Consider the following 8,623-nt stretch of genomic DNA (forward strand, 5'->3'; position numbering starts at 1 on the left):
GTGACACACATGGTAGATGACTAGCGTGTGGGCGTGCACCGTGGAAATTGTGACTTGGTCCATTTCGTGAAACTGAAAAGTTGAATAAACTTGTTGTTAGCTATATGCTCTCCATGTGTTGTAGAAATTTGACTGTAAATCATGTTAGAAATCATATTTAGGCTATTTGTTGGTACTGTTGGGACCTACAGAGGTCGTGTTATATGTTTAATTACCTGCTACATGCTATTTGTATTCAGTTTTCGTTTGTATTTGTATATCATATCTCAGTCTCTATTATTCTTATTGATACGTCATATCATTACTGTTTGGGATAATTTTTTAGAGCCCGAGAGACTGGAGAGATTGATGACTGAGTGAGGCTGAGGACCTGATTGTGAGGATATTTATGGGATCGAGTTGCACGCCTCAACATGTTTCATTGATTTATGTCATGATTGACTTGATATAGCGCTTGGGCTATAGGAGCCCCTCCGGAGTCCGTACACACCCTAGTGAGCGCAGGTACCTACTAAGTGTGAGTGTCGAGTGCCAAGTGCCTAGTGTTAAATGACCATGAAGAATGAGTGACTATGAGGAATGACTGATTATGAGGTTGGAGCGAAAGGGAGGACTAAGTGATTTGTTGCTCTGAGAGGCTGTATATGATTTCATTGTTGTTGCACATAGTTGCCATATTTCACTGTTTTGAAAATTTTTGAGAGATATTTTTATCTCGTTTTACTTGAACTTGGAATTTATAAACTGATTTGAATTAATTTGCTGGATTTGAAAGCATGTCTATTTTTCTTGTTGAGACTACTGGAATTAAACTACAACTGTATAGCTCGTCATTATCTTTCAGTTCTTTATTTACTATTGTTACTCACTGAGTTGGTTGTACTCACGCTACACCCTGCACCTCGTGTGCAAATCCAGGAGTTTCTCGACGCGGAGGGGTGTTGATATTTCATGTAGCTGACCGTTGGAGAAATCGAGGTAGTTGTCTGGCGTTCGCAATCCTTGTTTCTCATTCCTTACCTTTTCTTTCGTTGTATTTGGATCCAAACTGTTATAGACATTTCATTTCTAGACTGGTTATGTATAGATGCTCATGGGCTCAGTGACACCCCGATATTGGGAGCTCTTTTTCCACACTTGTATTTTGGGTTTCACCCCTGTTTATGAAAACTTTGCTTATTTAAAATTTCTTGATTCGTTTTCTGTTAAATTTTGGAAGTATTTTGGAAATTCTCGGCTTGCCTAGTATCATCGATAGGCGCCATCACGATAAGCTAGGATTTGGGTCATGACACTCAATAAGGAGTTTAAGAAAAAAAAATATTTTGAAACTTGTGGTGTAAAATAAATTATAGATATTATGTGGCTATAGTCACAGAGTGGAGCCAAGATTTTAAGCTTATGGGTTCGGGATTTTAATCGTTTTAAGTTATTCGGTTCTAAAGTAATAATTTATATATATTCAGTGAATTTTTTAAGACAAATACAGAATTCGAACTAAAGCTATTGGGTTCGGCCGAATCCATTTTCGGTACTCTAGCTCCGCTTATGGCTATAGAGTATTTCATTAAGAGTTGAATAAGAAGTTTGAAGCTAATTAAATTATTTGTAAGTAATAAAGTGTAATATTCTTTTGTGGACCGACTAGCATAATACTAAAAAAAAGTATGACACATAAATTGAGATAGATGAAACATATTACACTATGTACTCCAAAAGTAATGCCTTATTTCTACTTGAAATTTCCCCCATGTGTAGTGTTTAATTTTCTATAATGGCATTCACATGACAGCCGACAGGCGCAGGTGCCTATGGTTGAAAGAAATGTCACAGTGGATAATCTTCCCAGGGTTACGTACTGAGAGTCCTATGCAAAAATGGTATTGTCCTATATATATAGACCATCAATGTTCTGTTGCTGAGATTTAATTAATACTACTTCTTTCCCTCTCCCATATCCTGTATCTGTCACTCTGTCTTGGTTCATGCATGAGAAATGCACATGCAAAGAGTATGGACATCTCTTAAGCTAGCACTGCCCCTTTTTCCTTGTCTGCTTATCAGTGCTTACCCACCTCAATAAAATCTAACTTCAATTCGAAAGTCATAATTTTTTGGGTTTTTATCCATTTTAGGGTTTTGACTAATTTTAATTTGTGCAACATAAAACTCTTTAAAAGGGAAGTATTCTTTACTAAATATTTTTTAATTTTCAAGGCTCGAACCGAAAAAATTTTGAACAGTTATAAGTAGAAGTTAACTTCAAAACTTTAAATGAGATTTTTTTTGGTAAGTTTTAAATGAGAAATAATTGTATCCACTACTCCTTTGTGTAACAATATACAGGTATAGTCTTGTTTGGGATGTGCATATTTTAAGCTCCTATTTGACTATGGATTTTGGCTTTTTTGAAAAAAAAAAATTGAAAACAATGTTTGTTTATGAAATATGATCATGTTTTGGGAAAAAAGATTTCAAAAATTTTTCAAGTCTCAAAAACTGGTTTATGGCAGCTTCCACACTCACAAAACTTCAAACTTTTCTTCAACTAAAATATATGTGCAAATACAATTTCAATTTTCAAAAATTATTTTTTTATACACAACTTCAAAACTTTTTTTTCAAGTTTCAATCAAATCTGTCTGAACGCTAGCTAAAACGTTCAAGTAAATAGATACACCCGCTGTCATAAAACTACATTTTGTGATTTCTTTAACCAAAGGAATTTTGTTAGTATATCAGTTGTAAAACCTTAGAGGGTCCAAACTCCAAAATGAATTTGTTAAAATGATTGATAACCAGAGATAAGAGGAACCTATATATAATTGACCTTCATGAGAAAAGATAACCGAGAAATTGCCAACTCATGATATATAATTCAAATTGTAGCATCTTTCTCACTAAAAAGATAAAAGCAAGATGTGTGAGATAGATAAAATAAACAGGAGCAATAAACAATTTCAAATCTTTCTACAGAAGAAGGGCATCAGAGGAAAACTGCTTTCCTTATTGGGATTCTTCGGAAAAGAAAAAAAGTTTCTCTTTCTATTTCAACCGACACTTATAATGCAATTATACTAATAATAGAAGTCTTAATCATAGGCAAAGGAATTCTAAATACCATAGGCATCGGTGTCATCAATCATCATCAATCACCATCATTATAAAGACTCATTATAAAAAAGCCCTTTCTAGTTTTTATCTTTTTTTTTTCCTACTTAATCATTGCCATTCTTTGGATTCTTGAGAACTTTTGCCTTAAGAAGATGCCATCAGAAACAAATGTTTACAATAAATTTAGAGCTCGTTTAGTTCTTGAACAAAGTAATACATTTGCATTAAAAATTAGATATCATATGTGTAATATTAAGTTTTATAATTTACCCTTGTTTTTAAACTAGATTAATATACAAAGTTGAAATTAAAGTTATTTCAGTTTTTAGGTATTTTATCCATGTAAAGCTATTCTTCGTATAAGTTACCCATGCTAGATAGAATATAAATAATACGTGAACAATAAAATTTTGATATGAATTTCCATAACACACCTTATTTTATGTTTGTTCTTTAAAATTTATTTTAGGTTAGCCTAAGGATGTCAAATTCTTATTTTACTCACTTAAACGTTGACGTTGAGTTAGGATAGCATGCCTTTGATTTTTCTTTGAGAAATCATCAGGTTCCTGGATATAAGTTCCCCAAGATTATCTTTGATCAAAACAACTACTTAATTTTGGGCTCCGCATAACTAGGATATTTAGTTATCTAGAATATGTTTTATGTTTTACAGTTGGAGTAGAAGTAGTAGATTAGAGGGTGGAATACCAACTATTCAAGTGTCATGAGAGAGGAGTCCCTCTCAACATATGTTACCTTTTCAATATTCAAGAAATAATTATAAAAAGTAAAAATAAAAAGTTATCTAGAAGAGAATGAGAATTGTGGGGGAAAAGATAGGGATGAAACCAGTGGCGGTTCAATCTAGTATGTGGCCTAAAGCCAAAACTTAAAAGAGGCCCTAAATATTTTTAGTAAATTTTTTATATATTTTATTTATTATTTATTCTTATATCTTCCAAAAATGCAAGAAAGTTAATTATATTTGTATGATTAATTTTTTTTATTTATTAATATTGTCAGTACGTGTAATTCTCATGAGACATTGTTAATCTTAAGACATTATTAGAGAAAATATTAAAATTATTCTATAAGAAATAAAAATATTTTAAAAAAATTACTGTATCATCTTTTACCTGTACCATTTTCATCTCACTTGTAATTTCAAAAATTGGTAAAACCATCAATTTCATAGATCACTATGTTTTAAAATATATTCAAGGTTAATAGCTTATTTAGCAAAGCTTCTCCAAGGACAAAAATGTTTTTCATCCCAAAGAGTACATTTGTAAGAAAATGGAATATTTGGCCAAACTTTTAGGAGAAAACATGCTATAAGATAGCATAAATTTTTTAATCTAATCATTTAATAATCTAGTTAGTTTGAGCTTGAAAATATATAAAAAGACATTCAAAGAATTGGAAAAAGAATCTTACAACACCGAAGTTGTAAACGAGAATGATTCAAGTACAAATACATTAGACAAAATTAAGATAAGTAGCTACAAATATAATTGCCTACTATTTTTAACTGTGATCACATTACATACTTTAAAATAGTACACAGTATAAACTTTAAAAATATTGACGTAGTGGTTGATAAAAAATTAGCAATATATGATTGCAAAAATTCATTTTTCACTACAAATAAATCATATATATATATATACAATTTTTTTGGGGGCCTTAGCTTTATTAACTTTAGGGTTGAGCCGCCTCCGGATAAAACTTGAAAAAGTAGTGAGTAATAAAATAATGGGGTTGCTTACTTTCCCATTTAGTAGTCACCAGTTGTTTTGTTCCGCAATTTCCTGCGCTTTTTGATTAGAAGCTCAATAGAAAACTACTCTCTTTTTTATTTAAATTTTTTTAATAATTTGGGAACAAAAATTTGCAAGGAAATCGGACTATTGAACATTAAAAAATAAGGAATATAAGATGTAAAAAACATGGTCGATTAATAAGCAAAGAAAGCTTAATGATGAAGACGTAATAACGAGTGTAGAAAAAACCAAACAAATTTTTGGTAGTACTATACATATAGTACTTGCAAGAGAATCTTTTAACATGCTTACCAGTACCATTATTATTACCTTTTACTTGTAGACAAGCTTTACCTTGATTGTATCTCCATGTCTTGGTTATCGAATTATGTACAAACTAACAGATGCTCAGTTGTTTGATCATTGCGATTAATAATCAAGTAAAAGACACATTAGAAAACACGTAACTTATTTAGCAAAGAAATAAATGTTATCATCCAAGGAGTAGTTCAGTGACAAAAATCATATTAATTGAAATCTCACTGAACCAATTCTAAGGGGGGTTTCCTTAACGACAAAGGGCCAAGTATACATTTGTACTATTAGAAAAGGTCTAAACGTACCTCTGGTTATACTTTGGATACATATATACCTTTGTCGTTATACTATTGGTTTAATTATACTCCTTTTCCGTTAAGTTTTTCCAATGTAAACATCCAATCCTATGTGGCACTGATATTTGATGAGGTGGATGCCACATGGCATGTCACCTGCCATATAAGTTAGATGTCCACTTTGGACAAACTTAACAGAAAAGAGGTATATTTGAACCAATAATATAACGACAGGAGTATATATGGATTCAAAGTATAACCATGAGTTTTGTGTGAATATAAAAGCATGCTATTAAGGATAGATAAGAACTTTAAAATTAAATTATTCTCAAATATAAAAAAAAATATCGTTCTTTACAAAAAAACTTAATAAGATAATAGTGTAACACAAATTGGAATAATTTTTCTCACACTCTCTCGCTTTTGAGTATGTGCTATTTCCTAATTAGTCGTTAATGTATTGGTGGAAAAATAGATATGACACTTGTATTAGTGGTATGTTGACATGCAGCATTTAGATTAAAGCAGTAAAGAAGAATGACGAGATGTGGGTGAAACTACCACGGAATTGTTTGCAAAGATACTGAATCTGATAGCTGGGGAAAAAGAAATATGCACAGGATGCATGATTGAAGATCAAAAGAGGGGAAGATTCATTAATAGCTACGGATATGAAAAAGGAGTCAGTATAATCCTTGATTATGCGCGATTGTTGATTATTACCATAACTGTTATGAATAATTCAAGTAACAGGCAATTAATATAGTTAATATTAGTAATGGGCAGGAATTAAGTGGGGCAAAGCAGTTACATAGTGTACTCTTATATAAATTCGTTTTACCATATTTTGTACGATCATCAGGAAATTTAAAAATATATACGGTCAATCTTTTATTCTTACTTTTTTTGCTTGATTGAAGATTCCTACTCTCAACTTTTGGAAGGAAACCACAATTACCAATAAGATTTCCTTTCATTTACTGATTAAATATTTAGTCTCTATTATTTTTTATTCTTCTATATTCAAAAAAGTGAAGTAAAGTTGGTATTTCAAAATTTAATTTGACCACAAAAACTATATTTTAGTTAAATAAATTGGTTCCGTTGCCAGGAATCTAATAATCTTTTCACTTTTCATATTTTATCTTTAGCAACGAATAATGTCTACTAGTAATGAAATTGTTCAGGTGGAAGATGAAGATCAAGTAAGGCAACAAGGTGGAACTCCGCCACACCATACACCCACGGCTACTCCACAACGTTCAAGAGAAAATTCACTTGAAAGATTTGCTAATCGTAATGCTGGAAAGCAAATTGATGAACCAATAAATGAGCAAGATGATTTGAAGTAGTTTGTCACTCAACAAATTGGTGAAGCTTTGCGTGCTTTTGCGAGTGGATTTTCAAGTGTTGTGCAGGCTCCACCACTAGTGAATACAACTGTGAAAGCTCCTCATTCAGGGCTGAAAAACTTTGGAAATGGTGAAATACAAATAATTCTGGACTCGAAGGGTCAGGTACATCAAATAATTCTACTTTACAAAATTTTGCACTAACCTTGCAAATGCAACTCAAGAAACAAAATGAGCGGATAGAGCAAATACCAGGAGTACCACCCGTGATTAAAGGAGCGAATATTGACAAGTATTCACAATAGCCTTGGAAGCGGAGTGAATTTACAAAATTCACAATAGCCAAAAAGTTCAAGATGCTCGATATTTTTAAATATTATGGGACTACTAACCCACGAGATCATGTTACCGCATTTACTACAAGAGTCAAGGGCAACGATTTAACCAAGAAAGACATCAAACCGGTATTGGTGAAAAAATTTGGCGAAACTCTTACAAAAGGAGCATTAACCTAGTATTCACTTTTACTTGAAAATTCGATTAATTCTTTTGCTGAGCTTGAATATTCATTAAAAAAAGCGCATATGGGAGCTCAAAAAGTAGAGAAGAGAATGAAAGATATCTTCAAAGTAAAACAAGAAAGTACATAATTGCTTAGAAAATTTGTAAATTGATTCCAGCGGGAGAGAATGACGTTACCGTGTGTACCTGATAATTGGGAAGTTATGGCATTTGCAAGTAATTTGAATGAGAAAAGCTCAGAAGCCACGAGAAGATTAAAAGATAACATGCGTGAGTTTCCTACAACTACTTGAAATGATATTTACAACGAATACAACATAAAGTACGCATAGAAGAAGATATGGTGTCTTAGCCAAAGGTGGAGGAAAGGTTCAAATCTAGTCATTCGGAATCAAAAAGGAGATATGAAAAAATGAGTACGAACCTTACATGGAACCCGCAGGACAAGACCCTCGATCAAAGCAAGATCATGCACGATTTCATCAAAGATTGAGGTAGAAGGAGGCGAGTTCTTCTTCCCGATTCAATAAGGAATGGGATACAACAAAAAAATGGCGATCAAAATTCCCGATCAAGAATAGAATATTATAATTTCAATGTTAGTACATCCGAGTTGGTAGTTGTGCTAAGAGGAATGGTGATAAGGTACGATGGCAGAAAGAGATAAGGACGGATCCTAGGAAAAGAAGTTAGGAATTCTAGTGTGAATTCCATAATGATCATGGTCATAGAACAACATATTGCAGACCCTTACGAGGATATATTGACTATCTATTAAAAAAAGGTTACCTCATTGATCTGTTTACTGAAAAAGAAAAACTAGCTTATATGAAAACAGACAAGAACCACTGAAACCCTCATCGCCAAAAAGAACGATAAATGTTATAACCGGGGATGAAGAGGTCAACAGAATAACATACACAACAGCAAAGAAGACAACTAAGATCTCAGTTACCCAGGGAAAGCGGGTTTGTCAAGTCCTGGAGGGAGACAAAATAATGTTTGACGATGAAGATGCGGATGACTTGATTATCCCTCATAATGATGTACTGGTAATATCCTTACTTGTATATGATACTAATATCAAGCGAGTTTTGATTGACCCTGGTAGCTCTTTAAATATCATACTGTTAAGAGTAGTGAATGAGATACAAGCTAAGGATCGATCGTTGTCTGGGTTTGATAATTCAAGTGTTGTAACAAAAGGTGAAATTATGTTAGCAACGTTCGTAGAGGGTTTCATCAAAGATACTAA

Source organism: Nicotiana tabacum, chromosome 20, assembly GCF_000715075.1.
Source record: "Nicotiana tabacum cultivar K326 chromosome 20, ASM71507v2, whole genome shotgun sequence".
Lineage (NCBI taxonomy): Eukaryota > Viridiplantae > Streptophyta > Magnoliopsida > Solanales > Solanaceae > Nicotiana > Nicotiana tabacum.